This window comes from Sus scrofa, chromosome 11 (assembly GCF_054392235.1).
Source record: "Sus scrofa isolate SSC_HxYL_T2T_F1_AM1 chromosome 11, Sscrofa_HxYL_maternal_Yorkshire_Landrace_v2.0, whole genome shotgun sequence".
NCBI classification, from domain to species: domain Eukaryota; kingdom Metazoa; phylum Chordata; class Mammalia; order Artiodactyla; family Suidae; genus Sus; species Sus scrofa.
Window position 1 is genome coordinate 80,824,492 of NC_139393.1, and position 26,342 is coordinate 80,850,833.

The following is a 26,342-nucleotide window of genomic DNA, read 5'->3' on the forward strand; positions in this document are numbered from 1 at the left end:
TTTACATGGTACTGTGATTGGCTTCACCAGGAGCAGGGTAAATCCACGTCCTTCTATGAGAGAGACAAGCTGTTTCTATTTCTTGTCTCAATATCCTTATAGTGAGGAAACATTGTCAAAATTCAGGGGATGGAGTTCCCGTCGTGGCGCAGTGGTTAACGAACCCGACTAGGAACCATGAGGTTGCAGGTTCGGTCCCTGCCCTTGCTCAGTGGGTTAACGATCCGGCGTTGCCGTGAGCTGTGGTGTAGGTTGCAGACGCGGCTCGGATCCCACGTTGCTGTGGCTCTGGCGTAGGCTGGTGGCTACAGCTCCGATTCGACCCCTAGCCTGGGAACCTCCATATGCCGAGGGAGCGGCCCAAGAAATAGCAAAAAAAAAAAAAGACAAAAAAAAAAAAAAATTCAGGGGAATTCCCAGGATCCTGGTCAGGGCGCTGATTGGCCTCTGAGGACAGTCAGAATTCTTGTTAATGAACTCCACATCATCATAATTTTTAAGATGTTTTCATAAATCATTCCTTCCTTCCGTCTTTAACACCGCTCTATTATGGATGGATATTTACTAGGACAAATTCCTGATTCCGGATTAGCTTCTCACTAACATGTGCTAGAATAAAAAAAAAAAAAAATGTATTGGATTATGTTGAAAAATCTGTGAATCTGAGTGGACCTGTGCTGTTGGTGCTCAGGAAACAGTAAGACCAGTTGGAAGCTTTGAAAACACACGTTACCCTTTCCCTGGGCTGCCTTTTTTTTTTTTTTTTCGGGAGCGTTTTGGTGCCAGGTGCTCACAGCAGAGACAGAGGAGGTCATTCTGGAGGAAGCAGAAGAGGAGCAGGCTCTAGTTTCCACATCATCAGAGCTGCTTCCTCCTCCAGGCGAGAGGCAGAGCGCAGTATCCGATGATCAAACGTGCTTCCCACAAGGAGGGAAAACCCCTCACCCCTTGGGGAGGGAAAGGGGAGAAATGGGAAAAGCCGGAGGATCTCTTTGGCCAGATCAAAATCCCCTGGTCACAAGCGCTCCTGGACAGGACCCCATGGTATTTCCACACCTGTCTGCTGTGTTTGATTAAAGCAGCTCCGTTTGACTGGGGGTCCATGAAGCCAGGGGGCAGACAGTGGAGATGGAAGCTGTGACGGCAGGAAAAGAGGGGGACTCTGGGTTCAGATTCACTGTTGAGGTCTGATTGGATGAGGGGGCAAACGGGTCAAGAGGAGTGCTGGGCTCGAGCCCTAGGCTTCGTCCGGGCTGCAGGCTTGGCCCATATGGGCTGTAAGCGTGGTCCCCTTAGCTCCTCCTGGGTGACCCCAGAGCAGGCTGTGGCCAGGGGCTCAGGACACCAGGGAACAGATTCAGGGGACTGCCCAACACACACACACACACACACACACACACACACACACACACGGCTAAGAGATAACAGTGGATTAACTCCATCACCAGGTGAAGAGGGCTTCAGGATCCAGACCCCTGAACGGGGTGAGGGGGCCAAGGAGCACATCTGAGGGCAGCTGCTTGAAGGCCAACAAAGGCTGGCATGGAGTTGGGAAAAGAGGCGACATCTAGCTCAGATCCACTGGGGAGGGATGAGGGACTGCAGGCTGGTGAGCAGTGTGGGTCTTGGGCTGTAGGCTTAGTCCATGCGGTACAAAACGCGCTGCCCACGGAGCCAGAGGCAGCCCAGACCCTCCTTGGCCCTATGGGGAGCCTAGGGCTAGGTGAGAACTAGGCAAGCGCTGCGATCCTGAGCCAAGACGCATGGGGGCTGAGGTTTGTTCCCCGAGCACAGTTTCCCTTTGCAGAATGCAGCTCCCAGAAGCGCGTTTTGTGCCGCGCGTTTTGTACCGCGGCTCCTCCAGGCTGACCTCAGGTCCAGGCTGTGGCCATAGGCTGTGGACACGTAGTCAAGGAACCCCCCTCCCAACACACACACACAGGGGGCTGAGAGCCAATGGGGATTAACTCCATTACCAGGTGAAGAAGGCTTCAGGATACAGCCCCCTGAACAAAGGCAAGGGGGGCCAGGAGCAAGGAGCAAGCCCCATGGCAGCTTCCTGATAGCCGACAAAGTTGGAGTTGGGAAAAGATGGGGAAACAGGGTTCAAATCCATGGGCTATAGCAGCTGTGTTATGTGCAGGCAAGTCCACAAGCTTATCTGAGCCTCCCTTTCCTCATCGCCAAAAACAGTGGTGGGCATCTTCTCATGCGACTTTGGCCATCTGTACATCGTCTTTGGAGAAAAGGTATTTATATCTTCTGCCCGGTTTTTGATTGGATTGCTTTTTTTTATTGAGCTGTATGAGCTGTTTGTATATTTTGGAGATCAGTCCCTTGTTGGTTGCATCATTTGCAAAGATTTTCTCCCACTCTGTAGGTTGTCTTGTTTTTGTTTATGGTTTCCTTTGCTGTACAAAAGCTTTTATGCTTAATTAGGTCCCATTTGTTTATTTTTTTATTCTGTCACTAATTATTAGAGAAATGCAAATCAAAACTACAATGAGGTATCACCTCCCACTGGTCATAATGGCCATCATCCAAAAATCTATAAATAATAAATGCTGGAGAAGGTGTGGAGAAAAAGGAAACCTCCTACACTGTTGGTGGGAATGTAAATTCGTACAGCTGTTACAGAGAACAGTATGGAGACTCCTTAAAAAACTAAAAGATAGAAATATCATATGATCCTGCATTGCTACTCCTGATCATATATCCCAATAGAGCCATAATTCAAAAAGATACATGCATCCCAATATTCTCTGCAGCATGATTTACAATGGCCAAGACTTGGAAGCAACCTCAGTGTCCATCGACAGACGGATGGATGAAGAAGATGTGGTACATATACACAATGGAACATTACTCAGCCATAAAAAAGGATGAAACAATGCCATTTCCAGCAACATGGATGGACCTAGACATTATCATACTGAGTGAGATAAGCCACACAAAGAAAACGAATACCATATGAAATTACTTGTACATAGAATCTAGAAAAAATGGGAACATATGAACTTATATAGAAGACAGAAATAGACCCACAGATATAGAAAAAAAAACTTATGGTTACCAAAGGGGAAAGGGGAAAAGGATAACTGAGGAGTTTGGAATTAAAATACACACATTACTACATATAAAATAAATTACCAACAAGAACATACTGTATAGCACAGGGAACTATATCAATATTTTAAATAACTTATACAGAGAAAGAATCTGAAAAAGAATTATATATATATATATGACTGAATCACTTTGCTGTATACCTGAAACTAATGTAACACTGTAAACCAGCTATACTTCAATTAAAACAACTTTAAAAAAAGAAAGAAAGAAAACTATGGTGGGAATACTTAATTCTCAAAATCATCCTGACTTTATAAGCCATGAATCAGGCAGCCCTTAGCAAGGACGGGGTAGGTTTGCTCTTGCTCCTTCCTTGTCCACATTTAATTTGCTAGAAATGCTATGAGTAAGGAGGTGACCCACGACCACTGTGCTCGCGAATCTGCAGCAGTCAGACACATTCAAAGCAAACCCAAAGCCAATGTCATGCTCCCGGGCAGAACGCCTCACCTTCCTGCATTGCCTCGTAGACACGTGAAAATACACCTTAGTTCTCACGCTTGAAACCTCTAGACCCTGGAGAGAATACGGCGGGGACCTGGCGAAGTTTGAGGATTTGCCAAAGATGACAGCGGACCTGCGGCCAACACTGAGTCTCTTCTCGCCCAGAAGAGCATCTGCCGGGTGGACGATGCTTTCTCCTCAATTAAGGCATATTTTTCTAGCAGAAAGGGAGACAATCAGGAAGGAAAAAATTGCGGGTGAGTTAACCCCGCCTTTGCAGGTACCCTTTCTCTCCTCACACGTGCGCTGCCTGGAGCCCCGGCCGGCTGTGGGCGCCTCCACAGCTGTCAGACAAATCAGAGACCCACATGCCAAGGGCAGCCCTTGCAAACGGCTGTGATGTGGTTTTCTCTTACTCGAAAACGTGGGGTCTGTAACATAATGAATGGATTGCACTGGAGACTGAGAAGAGAAACTCCATGTGTGACAAATGTCATCCTGCAGGCGAAGAAAAATAGTTTTCACGTCATTTAAATGAAAATGTTGCTCGATCTCCAGCAAGTGAGGACTTTCTACCGTCTCTGAAGACTTCCTATTTCTGTGAGGGATGGAGCGGGTCCTGTTTCTGTGTGATGAAAGCCATGTGTTGAGAGAACACTCCAGAAGGGAACCTACAGCCTGGAAGAGGCTCTGGGTATGAGGTCTGCAGACGCCAGCCCGACTCTTGTTATGAACGGGTCCCTCTTTGGAAGTGCTGCCCCAGAGGAGCCGCGTCACCTCATAAATGAGCAGCCCCAGCGCACAAACGGGGTGGTTTTCTGAAGCAACAAGCATCGCACGAGACCGGTTTCTAATGCTGCTCTCGGCTTCCCAGAGCTGGGAAAAGAGACTGGAGCCCTTGAATCAGGATCGGGGATGGACTGATTATCCAGTTTTTAAAAATTATTGTTACAGGGATGTGAATTTCTATCGTGGCAAAGTCTTATTTCCAACAACTCCATGAGCACCGCATTATACTAGACAGCGATCATTCGCCTGTGTGATACGTGCCGTCTTCCCCAGCCAGGTCAGGACCAAGACTGACTACTAACTACGGGAAAGGGTATCTCAGCATGAGTACACAACGTGCCCTCATTCCTTGATGAGGTCTGTTGTTACTCTCTTCAGGGGCGAGGACCCTAGACGGCGGGAGGCGAAGTTCTGGGGCCACGTCTGCAACGTGATTTGGATCCAGGAATTTTCTTCGAGAAACTCTGCCTGGGAATCTGTTGGCTGAACTTTTGTCCAGATCCCTTCGTCTTGGAATGGCAAGATGATCCTGAATTTGATGCGGAGCTCTTTGAACTGGTAAAATCAATCAACTCTTATTTTCTTTTAGGATTCCAGAGGGGAAAAAAAAATAATAGCATGAAATGTCTGAAAAATATCATCCCTTTGAACAAGCACAGCAAGAATAAAAGGTTATAGATTATCGATGTTACTTCTTAGGATCATAGACTTTGGAAGCGAGCATCCAAACCTGGGCTGCTCACTTCAAAGGAAAAAAGATTTGGAAAAGAAATAGGTGAGAGGATGACAGCCTGGGAGATATGACCTTCAAGCTTTCTCTTCTCCTCTGTCAATTTTTTTTTCTTGTTCCAATTTCACACACCAAAAAAAAAAAAAAAAAAAAAGAGAGAGAAAAAAAGTTGTGTGGGTGCGTGGGGAGCAGAGAGTGACCAGGGGAGGGTGCATAAGAACAGGTGGTGGAGGCCTGGATCCTATTTGGCCCCAAGGCACCTCATAATGAATGAAGCACGTGTGTCCTGCCTGGCTTTCTGTTCACAGGTGTACTGTGTTTTCTCTTGCTTTTGAAGTTTTCCTCACCCCCGGTCCCTGGGCCACAGGAAGCTTCAGAGAAAAGCATACCACCCCATGATGCCTCCGCAGTGGTCTGGCAGCTGCATTTTGCATTTGGGTTGAGTTACTGGTCCTCTGAAAAGGCACAAAACGCAGGCTCCCTCTTTCTTGAGAAAGCCTGGTTCCCCCAACAGAAATGGCCCTATGAATGTCTGGAGATGCACTTGAACTCTGCCAGCCCAGAAAAGCTCTGTCCAAGGTGCCTGTTGCGGAGTAAGGGGTGGGGGAGCAGTGACCTGCATGGTGGAAATTCCATCTGCTCCTTACAGAGTCCACAGAAAACGCCTCTCCCAGGAATATCCGTGACAACCAAGAAACACTCGACATGAAACACCCCACCTCACCATGGACTCTACACAGTAAAAACACACTCAGCACGGCCACAGCCACTTCTTTCCAAACTGCATCTGCACAGCCCGTTTGAGACCCACCCAGAAGGGCAGGGGTCGACAGACAAATAAAAACTCAGCCCACATTTGGGAAAGTTTGATTTCAGTCGACCACAGATTCTAAGGCAAAAGGTTGAGCTCAGCCTTGTGGATGTTTACCCCTTTAAATAGGACCTATGAACATATATACACACGATACATACATACATACATACATACATATGTATTAAGTCTTTGTCTTAATATTTCTGAATGTTTATGGAATGTTACTGTTTTTCTCTCGATATTTGTAAATACAACTGCTAAGGATCCCATATCACATTTGAGCAGAAGATAAAATCCCAGGTAGAACATGCCCATTGACAATGATGTATAATGCAAACCAAGTGTAAAAATGTTGTAGTCGATTTGCTTCTCTTGATTTATAATTTTTTTTATTTCCTTGGTGCTGGGGTACTAATATATGAACATTCACAAAAAAACAGTATGTGATAAGCATGTTTGATGCATGTGACAATTTAATGAGGCCGTGATCTCATATTTTTCCTGCCTTTGAGCTAAAGTTGGAAATATTTAGGAATCCCACTTGTAAAAAATATCCAGGGATTTAAAGTTTGTACTAAAATGAGCAAGAGCCATAATTAGCAGGAGGCGGCCTTTTCTTACCATCGTTTTTTGGGGGCAAAAACAAAACCAGGAAACACTTCCCTGGCAAACTCAGTGAGACCCTGAAGGTGTTAGTAATTATTCCATTCATTCCACACACTTGTCATTCGTCAAAGGTGTGAGAAAGCTTGATGGACAAAGCAAGCTGCTTCCCTGTTAAAGGCGTAATGTCAAAATGCGAATTCCTTGTTTTATCATTTTCCGCTGGGTGTTCTGTTACAGTAATGCACTGTGGAAACAACTGATTTGGGGGGTGGCTTTTCACTCTCAAAGTTCCTTCAAGGAAAAGAAAATGCTCTGATAACTCATTTCCAGTGATTTAAAAACAAACAAACAAAAAAAAAAAAAAAACACAAAACCGAACCCACTGGCCATCGTATGTAAGACTGAAATCCAGGAGGACGTAACTAGTGTTTACTCATACATTCACCTCTTGAAGAGTGATTTATTGAATAGTTACTACTTCTTGTCACTGTTCTAGAGACTTGGAAATAGTTATTTTAAATTATGTTTGCAGTTAAGTCTCTTACATATGTGTTGGCAGGGGGTGGGGGGTGACTGATAAAAACCAAATGAGCATAGTTTAGAGGCTATGTGAAAACACAGAACAGGCTGGGGTGATGGAGTGCGGGAGGGAGGGGGTGAGTCTGGAAAAGTCTCTCATTAGAGTGATGCTTGGACCGGTGGTCTCACCATTAGGCAAGAGGAAACCAGGCAGAAACCAGGCACAGAGCCGGCTCCCGGAAGGATCCCGATTAGGCGAACGGGGCCAGGAGTTCCTGTCGAGTGGCCTCAGAGGGCATCTTTTAGGCGGTAACATGTGAGCAAAGACCCGAAAGACTGGATTCAAATTTGAAAAACAAGAGTGGAAAGGAAGAGTCTGGGCCGTGGGAACCACACGTGCGGAAGCTCTGTGATAGAAAAGGACCTCGTGTGTTTGCAAAACAGAAAGGAAGCGGACTGGCTTCTTAGAGCTGATGGAATAAAATGCCACTTGGGGGCTTAGAATAACAGAAATAGACCCTCTCACTGTTCCGGAGACTGGAAGTCTGAAATCAGGCGTCACCACAGCCACACTCCTGAGATTGTGGGTAGAATCCTTCCTTGGCTCTTGATGGCTTCCAGTGATGCCTTCCCACCCCTGGGTCCTCTTGATAGGCTGTGTCATGCCCACCTCCACTCCGTCATCAAGGGGTCCTCCCAGGGCATCTGCGTCTCCACACGTCCATCCTCCCCTCGTGTAAGGACACCGGTCACACTGGATCAGCCCCACGTGAAAGACCTCGTCTTAAAGGAATGTCCACAATGTCCCGTTTTAAATAAGGTCACACTCATATGCTCCAGGAATTTGGACCTTCATGTGCTTTGGGGAAGTGGGTACAATTCATGCCGCAACAGGGGCCATCATGGCAGAAGTTGGTGAGCAAGTGAGAGACTGGTCTGAGTTGATGCTGGTGAGGTAGGTGTTGGCTGCAGCCTTGTAGCCCTCGGTGAGCAGTTAGATTTGATTCTCAGTGAATAAAGAGCCCTCATATAAAGGAGCAACATGAACTAGTTCCTATTTTTGTTGTTGTTGTTGTTGTTGTTGTTGTTGCTATTTCTTGGGCCGCTCCCGCGGCATATGGAGGTTCCCAGGCTAGGGGTTGAATCGGAGCTGTAGCCACCGGCCTACGCCAGAGTCACAGCAACGCGGGATCCGAGCCGCGTCTGCAACCTACACCACAGCTCACGGCAACGCCGGATCGTTAACCCACTGAGCAAGGGCAGGGACCGAACCCGCAACCTCATGGCTCCTAGTCGGATTCGTTAACCACTGCGCCACAACGGGAACTCCTAGTTCCTATTTTTAAGTAATCTCTAGATACTGTGAAGGGACTAACTTGATTGAAAGCAAGAAAAAGAGGCTACTGCAGTGGTCAAGGGGAAAGAGGTCTGGAGTTCCCAACGGGGCTCAGTGGGTTAAGACCTGGACATAGTGTCCATGACGATGTAGATTCGATTCCTGGCCTTGCTCAGTGAGTTACGGATCCCACGCTGCTGTGAGCTGTGGTGTAGGTCACAGATGTGGCTCAGATCTGGTGTGGCTGTGGCTCTGGTGTACGCTGGTAGCTGCAGCTCAGATTTGACTCCTAGCCTGGAAACCTCCATATGCTGCAGGTGTGACTGTAAAAAGAAAAAGAATTGGAAAAAAAAAGAAAAAGAAAAAGGAAAGAGCTACAGAGGTGGCAGCCATGGAGAATCAGATGGACTTGATAAACCTTTTGGAGGAAGAAACAGCGGGATCTGGCAGGGGATTCGGCATTAGATGTGCAGACGAAGGACATGGAGCCTTCAGAGATGACTCTGGTGCCTGGCTTGAAGAACCGGGTAGATTATAATGCCATATGCTAAGAACAGCAAGATGGGTATGAGCAGGTCTGGGGGGACATGGTAAACCTGAGATGCTTGTGACACATTTGAGAATACATTTCAAGAAAGTGGCCAAATGAGTCTGGGACCAGGAGAGAGATGTAAGCGAAGGATAAGAATTGGAAAGATTTTAGATTGTAAGGAAAATATTAATGAATTCTCTTTTTATTGTTAACCATATTAATTGCTATTATTTCTAGATGCTTATAGTTGTGTATCCATATGCTAGCTAAATCTAACCTTACCAGAATATTTAAGTCCAATTCACTCATTATGGCTCAGAAGACATCCTGGTGACACCAAAACAGTGATAGGATATTGTTTCTGGTAGTTGTAAAAATTGGTACAGGGCTTAAAAGAAGTGGAAATCTTTGATTTTACTATTATCGGGCACTCATTATATGTGGGTGTTAATTGGAATGCATCTCAAATTGATTAGGAAACAAGAAGGCATTACATTTGTAAATATTACAAGGCAAGTAAAATGCATGATGGCCAAATTCTGTCTGGCTTGGTTGTGAATTTTTTCAACTACTGACACACCCTCCCTCTTAGGGGGTCATACTGCGAGGCCCTCTCAGTGGCTCTGAGCAAGACCAGTTTGTAACATGCTTTCCCTTTGTACACAAATCCTGCCGAGGCTGAAAGGACCGGATTACTGAGAGCTGTCCATAGAGAAAGAAGAAAGCATGCAGCTGTCCATGTCTGTAAACACGATTTTTTTTCTTCTGTCTTCTTGGGGCCTTCCCTGCACCATATGCAAGCTCCCCGGCTAGGAGTTTAATCAGAGCTGCAGCTGCCATCCTACGCCACAGCCACAGCCATGCCAGATCTGAGCCCTGCCTGTGGCCTACACTGTCGTTCACAGCAACGCCAGATCCTTAACCCACTGATCGGGGCCAGGGATCAGATCTCATCCTGGTGGATACTAGTCGGGTTCATTACTACCGAGCCACGACAGGAACTCCTGTAAACATGAATTTTAGCGACTCGTCTTTTTTTGTTGTCTGCCGTCCCCTTGTCATTCACATGAGGAGCAGTTAGGCCTCGAGAAACAGAGCCTTGGTTCGGGCAAATTGTATTTTAATTCATATTTCAAAACATATCCATTTTAACCTAACAGCATGACAAAGCAAGCCACGATAGTCTGAGTCAGCACCGTTCTTGAGCAGGATACCCCAAATGTATATTCATTTATAAATGAATGTTATGTATGAATGAATCGGAATGGCCTCGTAACATTTAATATTCAGCAACTTTTCAGGAGAAAATGTATCTTAAAATACAGAAAATATATACATCTATCTTATATTATAGATGTGTCTATGTAGTTTATGCACATATATTTTTAAATGTAAGTGACGGTATGTTTATCTTTACAGTAAAATGACTGCCTAGACTGAAAGTCAATCCCTAGCCTACATCATATGTTTTCAGAATGGAGAACGTTTTCCATTTTTGTTAATCTAGGGAGACAGAAACGTGCTTTTAAATGCTATGTATTTAAAAAATAGATTATTATCTTGAAGGCTTTTCAGGGAGAGGGGATGGAGCTAAATTACTCTGCAAAATACGGAGGTGCTGAGCCAGGTTCAGGTGGTTCCTGTGGTCAGAGACGTCTGCCTGGATCGAAACCACAAGTGTCAAGGACAAGTGGAGGTCCAAACCTCACATCATTACAATAAATACAATTAAACCCTGTAAGGAGGCCAAGCTCAGGAGTCCGGGAGAGTCTACGGATGTCGGAGCGTATTTTACAATGATTTCAGAGCACAGAAATTTCATGGTTCTTAAAAAATAGTGCTCACACTCAGTCTGATTCCATCCATTAGAAAATTCACGCTGAAATATCCAGTGTCTCAGCGGAGCCCCTGTGGCCGCCAATTGGGGGAATGTGTTTGTTTGTTTTGGTCTGACTTTAACACTGGGTTATATTTCATCATTAGAATCAGCTATTGTAACCAGTGGACGTAGGACGGGCTCTGATGGGCTTTGCCTGGTTTAGTTTAATAAAGGGATTCCGTTCCAAGGTTGGCAATGCCGATGGAATTTGGATAGAACAGGGGTGGGGAGAAAGGCTTGATAAAATCAAACTTTGCCAAATAGGTGAAGTCCAATCGCTAATTTAAAACATCTTTTGTGACTTTGTCATTGCTTTACGTTGTATGTTATTGTAACCAAAGACTGAAAAAGACGCAATACCAAAAAAATGACAGTCAGAAAACTCGCCTGCAGCAATTTTGACTCCAAATATAAAAGTCACGATTCTCAACAATGCTTTTGAAAGGCAATTTCTTCAAGCCAAAATCATAGCTCAGAAAATTAAGTGCTTTCAACACAGTACTGCAAAATGAAAACTTGGTATTCAGAAAACATTGCCGAGCTCTATTCCTTTCTAATTTCTTGAGCATCTAAAACTTACTTCCCCGTGAGAAGGCCAAGTATCCCACACCGGCTGGTTAATTCAGGCGTTTCCCTTTACAACTAAGGTTATAAATTCATTACTGTCCAGAACGTCTAAGCCTAGGCTCCCATTTCGTCTGGATGTTGCAGACGATTTCATTATAAAATAATATGCTGACATCTTCCACGGCAGGACAACCCCATTCAGACCTCACATTCGGTCACTTGTAAGAAACTGGTTTTGCAGCCACTCGTTTACAATGTGCGGGTGTCTGAACCTCAGTCCCTCTTGTAGAGGATGCTCCTGGACCACACTTCTGTGTGCACGGGATTCATGTAGGGGTCTTGTCAAACACAGCTTCTGACTCCGTAGATGTGGGGTGGGGCCCCAGAAGCTGCTTTCCTAACGAACTTGTAGGCAACCCCGATGGTGGGACAAGGGCCCCTCTTTGGGTAGTGGAATCAGATTCCACAGCTTCTTCCCAAACTTGACTTTCATCCGGTGTCTCCTCTTGCGGATAACAGCATCGTCACTCACGCATCAGCACCAGCCTCGCATCACTTCACCATCACACATGCTGCCCCCTCGCTCCTTACACCCTGCAGACAAATCCTATTTATTGCTCACTCCTGTGACTTCAGCCTCTAAAGCATCTGGATCTGTGCTATATCCTTCATGCACCTTGTCAGGCTCTTACATTTGACCTCATAATCCTCACCCAGACGTTCCCGTCTTCTACCTAAGCAGTCTTTTTCCTTTTTTCTCCCAGTTTTTTCTCTTCAATACTCCCTACTTTCCACAACAAGATGATTTTCCCAAAGCCTCTGTGTCTATTATCCCACTATTACAATGTCATCCTTCAGTCTCAACTCTCTCTCTCTTCTACCAAGGGAAACGCTTCCTTTCTTCCGGGGTTACCCCAAAGATGCCTCCTCCCTCCAAGCTGGTCATCTCCATTCCGTGCCGAAAGAGTACTCTTTCTTCAAGGCTCGTATAACATTTATGAATACTTTTTCATGGAACTAGTGACATTAATAATTACTTATTGCATATTTGTTTGCCTCCTAGACCTTAAAAATGTTAAACTATAGGGACCGAATCTTCCTTTATTTTATTCTCAAAATTTAGCAGTGCTTGGTACTGAATAGACTCACATTAAATATTGGTTAAGGGATAGATTTTTAAAAATTTTTAAATGATCCAGTTGATTTAAAAGGAAAAGTATTCTTCATATCTAAAATAAATATAAAAATTAAAATGTTGACTATAATTAATTTCTCAACAGTAGATTCTCTAATTTGAATATAAGTACAAAGAACCTATTAAATTCAAATAATTTGAAACAAGAAGAGTTGGAAATATGAAATCTTAACTTCCTAAGAAGCACAATCCTGAATATTTTATGTCAAGGTTTTAGACTTCCAAAATCAGGGAGTTCCCATTGTGTCACATCAGAAATGAATCCAGCTAATATCCATGAGGATGCGGGTTCCATCCCTGGCCTCGCTCAGTAGGTTAAGGATCTGGCGCTGCCATGAGCTATGGTGTAGGTTGCAGATGTGGCTTGGATCCTGTGTTGCTGTGGCTGTGGGGTAGGCCGGCAGCTATAGCTCTGATTCAACCCCTAGCCTGGGAACCTCCATATGCCGTGGGTGTGGCCCTAAAAACACAAACAAATCAACTTCTAAAATCAAATTAATTTGAATCCTTATTATTAGGGAAATTCTATTACCTCTTGAAATTCCACTTGTTGTGTTTTGTTTTGCATTTTGCCTTCCCGCTTGGTTCTAACTTAGTCAATGAAAGGAAAGAGAAGGTCTGTGATGAGGACTCTTCAATGGCAATGCTGTGCGCAGGTTGGGGGAGGGAGGAAGCAAGAGGAGCAGGAACAGGGACGTGGCCAAGGTGCGCGCGGAACAACTGTCAAAACTGTCAGCAAGGGGCATGAAGGACAGCTGGCGGTAGTCAGGAAACAAACAAACAAACAGCCATCTTTCTAGGGATTCAGGGTTCTGACATGCACCTTTAGGCAAGAGATCTCGGGAAGCGTAAAGTTCACAGAAGAAAACCAAAACCACGGTGTCAAGCCCCGTCTCAAGGGTGTCTCGTGGCGACAAGCTGCAGTTTTGCAGACGGCAGCCTCAGCACCGAAAACCAGTAGGTTAAAATTCTGAAAGACACTTGAAAGCTGAACCACACGCTTCTTTCCAACGCATCTTCATCCATATTTGGATTTGTTTTCAAGGTACTGCCTCCAAACGGTTCTTCTGAAGCACCGGAAAAGTATGTGAAATTCTAAAGACGGCAGCTCTTATTTCTTGGCCTATCTGCTTAATCACATGGCCATCTAAATACTGTATGTTGATGGGAAAAGTAGTCTCCAGAGACGTCAGACTGAAGGCAGGTAATTTTCTTTAGAGGAAACCAGTGGCATAAACAGAACACTGACAGGGCAGAAACCTGCGCCGCCAGAGTCCATATGCTTCTATTTTTAGAACAGGATGCAGGCTTACCGAAGGAAAAGGATCTCGATAAATAAACGAGACACCATTTGTGACAAGCAAAAGGTTTTCTTTTGTGCCGTTTTTTTTTTTTTTTTACCTATTGAACAAACATGAAGACTCCCACCGTCTTTGGCAGGAGCTTCCCAGGATAAAGCCAAGACCAAGTCAGGCTATTTCCGTAGCGATCCAATCCTTTCCCTGAATGTCTTTCTCTCTAAAAGGCGGGCCATTAACAATAGGATATTAACCAATTTAAATGTAATCGCTGGCCCATGTGGAGAAGCTGCTGCCGAAACGAATCCCAACAATTATTTACGGGTCTTCACAGTCCCTTCTCTGAGACGGGGAAACAGAAGCTGAGACCACAAAGGCTTTTGTTTTTTGTTTTTTTCATCTCCAATGATCCATGATAGATATAAACAAGATGCTGATCCTCAGCACCTACTTAATTGACTTGATGGTAAGAAATTGCAGCTGGATATTTCCCCTTTATGGTGTTCTAAAGCCCCTCACACTTCAGATGTTAGGAAGTCACAACGCTGCAAAAGGTTTATCTCTGAGTCAAAGAAGAGCAGACGGCTAGAGCTGCAAGGGGCCTTTTTCATAGCTCCTTTGCGTTCCCAGAAAGCCAGTCGAGGCTTGGCTGTCCGCCCATAAAAACCTTCCAAACAGCTATCAAGAACAAAATGGGATTTCAAAGTCTGCATAATAGAATATATAAAAGCGCCCCATTACTTATTTGTAAAGTACGCAAATAGCAGCTGCATACGTTTGACAGATATGGTTTTTAAAGGAAAACAAAACGACCAAGGGGGGCAAAAAATCCCATTATGGGCAACTAATAAGGTGTTTGTGAATAAACAGGTAAATTGGATCACCCATATCTGGTTTTCTCAGCAAAACCCTCGACCCCTGTCTTGCTCTTGCTTTTAACGTTGCTTGGCACTGAAAAGTCCGAACATAAATAGAGCCACGTGGAAAAGAGCATGTCTTAGGGCTGCACCAACTGCAGCAACGAAATTGAGCTGGGACCATAGTGTGGGTTCGGCTCAGCCAGAAGCTCGCTGCCTGTCTGCACAGATGCCAAACTTCCCACATTAGGGTTTGCACCCAGATGCTCCATCAGGAAGAGGTATGTGCTTCGTCTCACCTGCCAGAGTCACCTGCTCCCAGGAAACACAGGGGCTCTGGGACACCAGCTGCACCTGTGACTTTCACCATCGAGGGATCCTCTGAGCACACTCCTCAGGGGTCACCAGGGGAAGACACGGGGACACATCTTTACGCGTCTAAGCATGGCTGGTTAGAAGGGACAATGACATTAACGCATACAGGGCCACAGGCAAACACCAGTTTTTTTGAAGTCACATTCATACACAGGTAGAGTTACACCTGGCTAACAGAATCGTCTCCAAACAACCATGAGCTGGAAGGAAGTGTCCTTTTGATTAATGTATAATCATGTTCCCTCAGGGTCACCACAAATACTAAAGAACCATGTGGTCTGATGCAGTAGCCACTAGCCAGGAACAGCTTTCAGCACCGCAAGGGGGCTGCTCCAAACTGAGATGCACTGTTTATAAAAAATGCACATAAGAGTTTAGGGGGTTAGAAAGAACAAAGAATGTAGAAGATATCATTAATAGTTCTATACTGATTAGATGCCCGAATTCTACTTTGGAGGCATTGGGTTACACAAAATATATTCATATTAATTTCACCAATTTATATCTTATCTTTTTTTTTTCCTTTTTAGGACTGCACCTGCAGCCTGTGGAAGTTCCCGGACTAGGAGTTGAATCAGAGCTGCAGCTGCTGGCCTACCCCACAGCCACAGCAATGCTGGATCCAAGATGCACCTGCAACCTAGGCCATAGCTTGCAGCTTAACCCACTGAGTGAGCCCAGGGACTAAACCCTCATCCTCACAGACACTCCGATGGGTCCTTGATCCACTAAGCCACAACGGGAACTCCATTTTTGTAACATAACTACTAGAAAAATTTAAATTATCCATGTGGCTTGTCATTGTGGCTCACATGATTTTACTGGACAGTGCTACTAGAAAAAATGTGACCAATTTTCAAGTCTAAAAATATCCACTTTTAAAAATTTTCACAGCCCTGCTGAATACAATGACTTTTTCAGCCGAATCAGAAATCATTTAAATATTTTACACAATCTCAAAATACACTTTCAGGCTATTGAATTGTGTGTAAGTCAGTTTTATTCCACATCAGAGAAGATATGTGGCTCTTTCATGGAATCGACATCCTCTCGAGTAAAGGTTTAGCGCTCTATAGGCATATGCTAAGTAAAAGAAATCTGTGCACTCATAAAAAACCAACATGCATTTGAGGGCACACTTTGCAGTAGGCAGTGTGCCATGTTCTGACAGGGCAGGGTGTGTGTGTGTGTGTGTGTGTGTGTGTGTGTGAAGGTATAAATAAAATTTCCCGTTTTCAGAGTTGTCTCAGGGAAGAAGGCCTTGCACACAGGTAAATTGAGAACACTTGAAGCAAGAGAGGAGTGGACAGGAGTTCCTGTCGTGGCTCAGCGGAAACACATCTGACCAGCATCCATGAGGATGCAGGTTCGATCCCTGGCCTTGCTCAGTGGGTTAAGGATCCCGCGATGCCGTGAGCTGTGGTGTAGGTTGCAGATGCGGCTCGGATCCCGCATTGCTGTGTGGTGTAGGCCAGCGGTTACCTCAGCCTGGGAACCTCCACATGCCAAGGGTACACCCCAAAAAGGAAAAAAAAAAAAAAAAAAAGCAAGGTGCAAACAGAGCATGTGCGGAAACACAGTGGAGGAAGCAACTTGATGCCCTGGGGACTTGTCCTGCTGTATGCGCAGCACGTACACACGTGTTCCCTCCCTCTCCCCATTTTACAGGGGAGAAGCCTGAGGTCTTCAGAGGCAAAGTTATCTGTGCACAGACGGCAACACAGGGAGAAAGGACATAAACCCACACTAAGCTGTCCCTGGAGTCCATCATTCTGCCTCCCACCACAGGAAGGCTAGTGACAGGGGACGTTCCCCAGAGAGGACGTGCCATGTCCGAGGCGCTTAACCAAAAACTCCATGTGTCCAGAGTGAGAAAGTAATTCTATCTGCTAATTAGAAGGCCACCTGAACTAAATTCAAAGTCCAAAAATCTGTTCTAAAAGCACTAAATACAAATTTTTCTTTCGTATTCTGGTGTCTAGTCTCATGCTGAGCTTTCCTAATTTTTTTCTTTCTTTCTTTTTTTTAAGGGTTGCGCCTGAGGCATATGGAAGTTCCTGGGCTAGGGGTCGAATCGGACTGCATTTGTAGGCCTAGGCCACAGCCATGCCAGATCCAAGACGCGTCTGCAACCTACATCACAGCTTGAGGCCACACTGGATGCTTAACCCACTGAGTGAGGCTAGGGATGGAACCCCCACCTTCACAGACACTATGTCAAGTTCTTAACCAGCTGAGCCACAGTGGGAACTCTGGGCTTGCCCAATCCCTACGTCTTAGTGATATGGGAACGTTTCCACTTAGATTCCACCCAATTTAAGTCTGCTTTGAATCAACAGTCAAAAATTTACCATCACATCAAAAGGAATTAAACACCTAGGAATAAACCTACCTAAAGAGACAAAAGACCTGTACTCTGAACACTACAAAACACTGATGAAAGAAATCAAAGATGACACAAACAGATGGGAAGACATACCACCTCTTGGATTGTACCATGCTTTGTAATATCACACTTTTCAATCAAAGCCTCATCTTGCTAAGTCTATTTTTCCTAAAATTTAGGTCCACCAGGGTTTCTCCAGTAGCCCAAGAGACAGCCCCATAGCCCAGTAATTAACACTTCCAGGCTGGTGCTCACTAGGAATGAAGCCTAGAGGCCAGAATACTCTCTCCTCCAGAGGCTCCTGCACCCCAAGTCCTCGACCTGGGATCCTCTAAAACAAAGTCAGCAAACTTGTCCTGCAGATATTTCAGCTTGGCGGGAATAGAGCCTTGGGCTCAAGGACCCAACTCTCCTGCTGTAGCGTGAAAACATCCATAGACGATTTAGGAACCCATGGGCATAGCCCTGCATATTCCAATACACCTCACTTATTCATGTTACTGTCTCCTCAGGGCCACACCTGCTGCGTATGGAGGCTCCCCACAGAAGGGTCCAATAGGAGCTCCAGCTGCCAGCCTACGCTACAGCCACAGCAACGTCAGCGCCAAGCTGCGTGTGTGACCTATGCTGCAGCTCACGGCAACACCGGATCCTTAACCCACTGAGCAAGGCCAGGGATCGAACCTGCATCCTCATGGATAGCAGTTGAGTTTGTTTCCGCTGAGCCATGACAGGAACTCCCCCAATACATTCTGTTTATAGACAATGAAATGCAAATGTTAAACAATTTTTGCATTCTTCTTTTGAGATTTTTCAACGATTTAAAGATGTAAGAAGTATTCTCAGCTCGTCAGCCCATCCCTACGCACCCCTCTTGGCAGGGAAGCCTCGCATCCCTTAGTTCTTTGGTGAGGTGGTCTTTGAGATCCATCATTAATCCATCCCCTTAAATGCAGAAGCATTCACCGATAACCTATGAACACATCCTAGCAGGTGAGTACGCCTCCTAACATGGCAGCAAGAACTAACTCATCCTTCTGATGCGGTGCTGACCGCCGTGGAAGATGATGTTTCATGAGCAGTCCAGGTTTGCACTAGTTGTTGAACCATGTTTACAAATAATGAATGAAAACAGTTCTAAACTTACAAACTTTGGGTTTTTTTCTTTCTGATTTTCATGGTAGTTAGCATCCGTCAGCCTGCCCAGGGGAGGAAAGTGAGCCTACGTGACCTCAAGTCTGTATACATGCATATACACAAACTTGCTCCCAGAGCGCCCGCCAGGCTCCCAGGGAGCCTTACCGTTTTCCCCAGTAGTTACAAGCAACAGAACTCTTCTAAAAGTCGCTTTATTTATTTAATCCTGGCAACAAACCTGGGAGGTTTAAGTCTTTTTAGCTCCTGGTTATCAGGGATGAATCTGAGGCTGGTAAGGGGGTAGGTAGGCAGGTGCCTCAGCCCAGCAGTCCCTCTGTTTCCCCTCCTCTGCCTCCATCCACAGCTGGCAAATCCCACACCTGGATTCCAGCCATTCCAGAACCAGAGGTTTCCTCCAGTTCCTGCTTTAGTGGTGTTCGTTTTCAGCCCAAAAGAGACGGGAAAACAAATCATTGCTTCATGAATCTGGAAGTACCCTCAGACAGATGAGAGGGCACGAAGAAGTGAAAAAAAGAGTGGGACGAAAAATAAAGGAGGCAGAGGAGAATGCAAACTCAGTCTTGACTTTTCCTGGTTCGCGTGCATTCCTGCCTTAATCAGAAGTGTTTCGGGATATTTGGGGAAAGGGAGTTCAAAGAGAGAGGCTTCTGAAATAAACAGTCAATGGTCTGTTTTAGGGTTATCACACTCTGAGAGTTTTAAACCAGAAAATAAAATATGTCAACATAATTTGGGGGGGGGGCATGCCAGTGGCATGCAGAAGTTTCCCGGGCCAGCTAATCGAACCCATGCCACAGCAGCCACCCGAGCCACAGCAGTGACAATGCTGGATCCTCAACCCTTTGAGCCACCAGGGGACTCCTATCAATGTAATTTAAGAACAAAATGTTGCTTCCACTATACTGAGTCCAGAAAGGACACATTTTTTCTCATTTTTAATGACATCTATTGGTTTCCTGCTAATTTTCCATGTTCATTGTAGACAACTAGAAATATCTAAAAAGCATAAAGTAAAAGATAATAATCACCTTAATGTCTCCAACCCCCAGAGATAACCACCATTAGCATTTGGATGCATTTCCTCCCAATGTCTACCTTTTTTTTTTTTTTAATAATGGAAGTATAATTGACCTACAATGCTGTATTAGTTCCAGGTGCACAAGAGTAATTTGATATTTCTATACATGACAAAATGATCAGAAAATTAAATTTTTATGGCTCTAAACACTGGCATTTTAAAACACATTTTAATTTCATCCGTTCATATGTAAGAAATGTCTCGAATACAATGGAGTTTAAATTCTAAAGCCAGGAAGCTTTGATGGCTAATGCCAGTGGACTGCCCTGGTGTATTATCATTGCAGAAAAGTTAACTGTGACAATGCTACCATCTCTTGCCAACCCGTCATCAGGAAGGGGCTAGGAGAAAGCGTCTTAGCCCAATTATCATTCCAGCTGCTTGTCAATGTCAATTGTATTAACACAGCTGAGACTTAGCATTAAACCTGACTACAACCAAATGATTATGCAGTCTTTTCCTTTGAATCACATAGTTGCTTCCCCACACACAATAATATGTGAATTCTGTTCATCGAGAGAAAAAACAAAAAGATGAGGTTGTAACTCAGCATAGCGCACGAAGGGGCAGTTTCTCTCCTTGAAATTAATCAAATGCTCAACATTTACCTGAGGGCTGTGTTAACGCAGAGAACGCGGAGAAACTCCAGGATAATTCAGAATGAACTGCCCGAGGTAAACGGGTACAGTGGCTGTACCATTAGGGTTAAAATTAAGATGACAGCTGCTTGCAGGACTAAAAGTCCACACTGCGAACACAGGGTGCATGTGACTACGGAAGGGACTTCAGAGACACCAAAAGCAAGTACTGTTGGGACGGGTCCCACCACCCATACCAGGCAAGGCAACAGAGGTTCGATTTCGTATATGCCCCCGAATACGTGATCTCCAAATACATGCACACATCTGAACTCATAAGGACTCTTTATATTCATGTACATGCAGAGTCGTGACTGTTTGATCATAAGTTTAAGGCAAGAGAACTAAGGAGGACGTACAGCCTAAATTCAAAATTGCAATCGTTAGGAAATATGCTGATTTGCTAAGGTTATTAGAAATTCCTCCAAGTCCTTTTAGCCTAGTACCAGCAGCTAGCACTGGGTTATGTAGACTGCACTCAATACAAGTCAGTAAATCCAATCTTGCCTGTCACTGTCAGAAATATATTGAAATCTATTTATGTATATTTCAGAAATACATTTATATATGAATACTATACAATATTAATATTCATTAATGAATTGCAATACATTGGCAAAATGAATGGCAATTAAGTTACAATCAAATGTGCTTGCAGTAATGGGAAAGCTGATACAATAGCAAAGACAGAGTGCTCTGTATGTCTTCCCAAAGCTCTCATTGACTAAAATGCACAAAACCAATGTATGAAGCACATGATCATTTGCAAGGCAGGCACACTGACTCCCCTCCAGAAATGAAGACGAAGGCCACATACATTAGTTTACAAAGAAGGCAATTGTTCATCCTAGAATATTAAAAACATCTTTTATGCAATTTCTTTTTCAAATATACTTGTTAAAAAATGTCTGGTCCTCATTTTCAGAGGGTATACCGTTTGGAGTGTTTCTCAAGTGTATCTTAGTGGGTAATCATTCCTCAAACGAGTGTCTTAATGCTTTTACATCAAAGCCTTTGATGACGCAGTCCTCATCTGAGACATAGAACTCTGTGCTTTGAGAACAGCAAGAGGAAAGGCTAAGACACACACATTTTTTCCCCAAACTTTGCTCCTTCAATCCCCTTTGTCACTGCTCATGCAGCAAATCATCTATGGGTGGTGGAGTGACCCATCGGGAGCTTTTTCCTAGCCATGTCTTTCTGGTTCACTTTCATATCTCCAACACTCAGCAAGTGCCTGGCATCTTAGAGATGTCACAAAATAGATGTTTATGAAATAAATGGATGCATGAATTAAAAATGTACGCGTTGATGAGTCTTGGGTAGGTCCTTCGATAGCAGAGACTTCGAGAACATCCTCTATTATGACCCAGTAACTCCACTCCTGGACATATATTCAGAGAAAATCATAATTTGAAAATGTATAGGCTCCCCAGTGTTCACTGCAGCACTATTTACAATAACTAAGACATGGGAGCAACCTAACTGTCCATCCACAGACAAATGAATAAAGAAGATGTGATGCATATACACAATGGAATACCCCTGGACCATAAAAAAAAGAAAGCATGCCATTCGCAGCAACATGGATGGCCTCCGAGATTATCATACCCAGTAAAGTAAGTCAGAGAAAGACAAATACATGACATCACTTGTATGTGGAATGTCGTAAAAATGACACAAAAGAACTTATTTATAAAACAGAAACACACTCAGACTGTGCAATCAAACTTACAGTTACCATAGGGGACGTTGTGGGGGAAGGGATGAATTTGGGGGGTGGGACTAACATCCACGCTACTGTACATAAAACAGAGCAACAACAGGGGTCTACTGTAGAGCCCAGGGACGTCTACTCAATGCTTTTAATAACCAGTGTAGGAAAAGAGAGTGGGTATATGCACACTTTGCTGTACACCTGAAACTAATAAAACATTGTAAGTCAATTGTATTCCAATATAATTAAAAAAAAAGAAATGAGAATGGAGACAAGGACTTTTGTTCCCAAGGCACCTGACTTGGGGCTGGGCCATCATTCAGAAGTAGCTACTGGTTAGAAGGAGGAACACCACCAGCTGGTGCAAGAGACACCTGGAATATGTCTACAAATATGCAATGATCAGCCCACAGAACACATTGTGTTCCTCTAGGAAGGGCAGAAAGACAAGAGAGATCTTCCTTGAGATGCCACACATACACAAACCCAGATATGCGGTCTCATTATCCGCGTATGGGTTTGCAACTTTCAAGTCTGTCTCCATATTAATTTTATTTATAAAATCATTAAAGAATCAAAATTAAAAACATGTCATCATGAGGGATGATGGATGAAAACAGCAGAGAAAGGGCAGGACATAATGGAATCATAAGCCTCCGTGCCTAATAACTCCCAAAGACACATCTTTAAGACAGTAATTTTACGCTTTGGGAGCCTCAAAGAATAGCACGTAGTATTTAAAGCTCACAGTACGTCCAGGTTCTGTAGCTACTTGGTGGAACCTGCAGAAGTCTCTCTCTCTTTTCTAGGTTCCCTGGGAAAAACAAGGTTGATTTCAGAGTATGTAAATTCCTAAGTGTTCTGGTAGTCCTTCTTTCTTCTCCCCGTTGGCTCTATTATCTCAAGTTATAAGAAAATAGGAGAGGCATGTACTGGGAGGATGAAAGGCAAAAAAATCTAGTTGTACAGGATGTTACCCACAATAGCAAAGGGGAGGGATGAAATTTTCAAACAACTTCCAACTTCTATATTTAGTGCCGCTGCCCGGGAGCCAGCTCTGGTTGCGGCCACAAGGAAAACACTCGCGAGATCATTTCCTCTGAGCCTATTTTACTGCATGACAGAAGGAAATAAAGGAGTCAATGGTGGTGAGTTACAGCTGGGAGAAAGGAGAGGAACCTTGAACCCGGTAATAAACAAAAGGTCTCTTTCAAAAATGGATATGTGAGATCTCCTATTACAAGAAGGAAGAAAAAGAGGGCATAGAAAATAAGGGGGAATGTTTTCAGCATAAATGTAGAAATTTTCAATGATGGGGCGGAAAGCATAACTCCCATTTCACCCAGAAGACATAGGCTAATATTGTTAGTTGCAGACAATAGAGTGTCGAGTTTTCTCACTAGTTCATGCATGATGGAATTTACTCGAGAATGTTCGAGGCCTCAGTAATTCTCTGGGAGGGGCAGGAAACTAGACTGGGCAATAGTCGTTGACATTGAGACTGGACTGAGCCTCGACTGTACCATTGAGTGTTCCTGCCGAAAGGCTACTGTGCTGTGAGCTGGTGGTCACCGCCTGTGCTGATGGAGATGGTGCTGCAGAGAAAACAGCTGCTTGACTACAAGCTTGAAAAGAAGGCACCAGCCAGCCCCCTGTGTGTACACTGCTTTGTAATTCTCACACCCAAAACACATCCAGCAGCATCTGGGTACAGAAACTGTCAAATACGAGTTTTCCACTTTCCCTTCTCAATGGTACCTGAAGCTGTGGGGGGCTGAGGGTATGTTGGGTGAGCCGGTTCCAGGGTCTTGGGATACTTGAGGGAACTACCTGTTTGACTGAGCTCATCATTAGACCTTGTAAAGAGTGTGCTGGGCATGAACTATTCACAAGGAGACTTGGCTTCTAACCTTGTTCCATCCCCAACACCCTTGAAATCACTACTTCGCTGCTTTTTGTTGTTGTTGTTGTTTGTTTTTTTTTTTGCTTTACAGCTGCATCTGCGGCATATAGAAGCTCCAGGCTAGGGGTCTAATTGGAGTTACACCTGCAGGCCTATGACACAGCCACAGCAACATTGGATCCGAGCCACATCTGTGACCTATGCCACAGCTTGCGGCAATGCCAGATGCTTAGCCCACTGAGCAAGGCCAGGGATTGAACCCACATCCTCAGGGACCCTGTGTCTGGTTCTTAACCCACCGAGCCACAATGGGAACTCCATTACTTCACTATGATTCAATTTCCCAGCTAATAAAATATGCCCAGTTTTGGTGATCAAAGTACAAGCAGGAAATAGAATGCACCCTAAATAGGTCAAATGAAGATGTGGGTAAGGGCACGACTTACAGGTTTAAGGGGTGGTGAAAATATTAACAGAAAGAAGTTGTTACCAACCCTGGGGCTGGAGGGATGAACAAGAGAAATCCTGCCGTGGGGCCCACTGATCCCTGAAGCTGGGGAGATGGGATGGTGTGATGGGAGCCTGTTTGGGGAGCAGTCACGCCCTGAGTGGTACCTAAGCCCCATCTCTCCCCATCCATCTCAGACCTCCTCCCGGTGACTCTGAAGACAGACCTGGGACGCCAGCTGCAAGGAAGCCTGGTGCAGACAAAGTAGGCAGGAGAAAAAACTGCTGTGAATGGACCAGGGAGAAAGCCAGTGGAAAATAACCCACACACCGAAGTATTTCTCAGACTCATAATGAGGACTCCAGGAGGTAACGCACACGTCCTTGCCTCAGAAAGCATCTGCGGTGATGTTTTTAAAGTGGGGTAATATTTCCCTTGCGGAGACCTTCTCTTCTGGGCAGGTTATTCTTCCCTCTGCTCTTACCGAGGGATTTTTGGTTTTTCCAATTAGTTCATGAGACCTAAGATGCGACTGGACTAAGTTCAAAGAAAGTAAGTGAGGGAATGATTTTGAGGAGGGTAAATAGTTGTGAAAGCAGGGGCCAGGTTCAGTGTCTTAAGGGAAACGTCGTAAAACAAAGATTGTTGTGGCCAAATGGATAGAAGAGGAAGGGATATGGAATTCAGCCACGTGTGAGAAAAGGTCAGCGCAGCAAATCATCTCCATTCTCACTTTAAAGTGAATAGTATTCTCTGGATTTAATGGAAATAATGGAGCAGGAATGGAGTAGCAATGACAAGCAACACAGTCAGTCCATCAATTTACACTTTTACATACAGGAGCTAGATTTCTTTATTGTGAAAAGAATTATAGAATTAGATATACATATTTTTTTTTCTTCTTTTTATGGCCTCACCTGTGGCATATGGACGTTCCTGGGCCAGGGGTTGAATCTCAGCTGCAGCCGCAGCCGCAGCCACAGCCATAGCGACCCCAGACCAGAGCCACATCTGCGACCTACACCTCAGCTGAAAGCGATGCAGGATCCTTAACCCACTGAGCCAGGTCAGGGACTGATCCTGCATCCTCGTGGATACTAGTCAGATTCATAATCCACTAAGCCACAATGGGAACTCCTAGTAGTATGTTTTAAATGAATAGCATATCTTCATAATTTAAAAAAGAAGAATATCTAGCTTCCTTAGTTTGGTAGATATGTTACCAACCTTAAAGTGACTTGCAGAAACAACTCTCTAAAGCAAGAAATGTCCCAAAGAAAATCCTTCATAGGAGAAATATCAGCAGATGTGAGTGGCGACAGAAGTCACAACGATGACGGGAAGTCTGGCGTAAAGAAGGCACCCTGAGTTTTCCTGACTGATTATACTGTTTTCCATACTACCTTCTTCTGCTGAAGGTGAGGTAAAAATGAAAATAAAACACTGAAAACCCTGAGGAAAGAAAAACCCACGATCCACCATGTTTGTTCAACCTTTGGTGGGAGAGCATTTTGGAATCTGCAGGTGGAAATTTAGACTAGAAATCAGACAGAAAGAAGACAGCCCATCACGTTTTAGTAGTTTCTATTGGCAGTGGGGTCTGAAACTTAAATAGACTCCTTTGTTATGGTGGTACTTCTATGAGAAATGAAAGAGTGAAACTAAGCTTCAAAAATCCTCTCTAAGTCCGCCTTTTCAAGGCTGTTACTTTGGGAGGGTGAGATAACTCAGGGCATTGTCACGGTGGCCCTTTGGCTGTACACAGTGAGCCCAGAAGCCTCGGCGGATAATCACCGAAAACACAGAGAGTGATCGAATGATGTCAAGAAGGCACCAACTGGATACCTGCTGCCTCGCAAAACCTCAATGCAAACAGGTATATTTACCAAACGGGAACCAACAAGAACCACGGAAGAGGTCCAGGCAGCCACCACTGAAACACGA

General features: G+C 44.6%; 1 protein-coding gene across 10 annotated transcripts in view; it reads right to left on the bottom strand.

Annotated features, from left to right (window-relative positions):
• LOC146398709 (uncharacterized) overlaps positions 1-26,342 on the bottom strand; it is an 843,865-nt gene that overhangs the window by 502,830 nt on the left and 314,693 nt on the right. The window contains exon 3 of one of the 10 annotated variants that reach the window (XR_014819888.1): positions 3,580-3,790. The exons of the other annotated variants lie outside the window; for them this stretch is intronic. The gene's annotated coding sequence lies outside the window, so the exon portion shown is untranslated. The remainder of the gene's footprint in view (positions 1-3,579; positions 3,791-26,342) is intronic. 10 annotated transcript variants of the gene reach the window in all.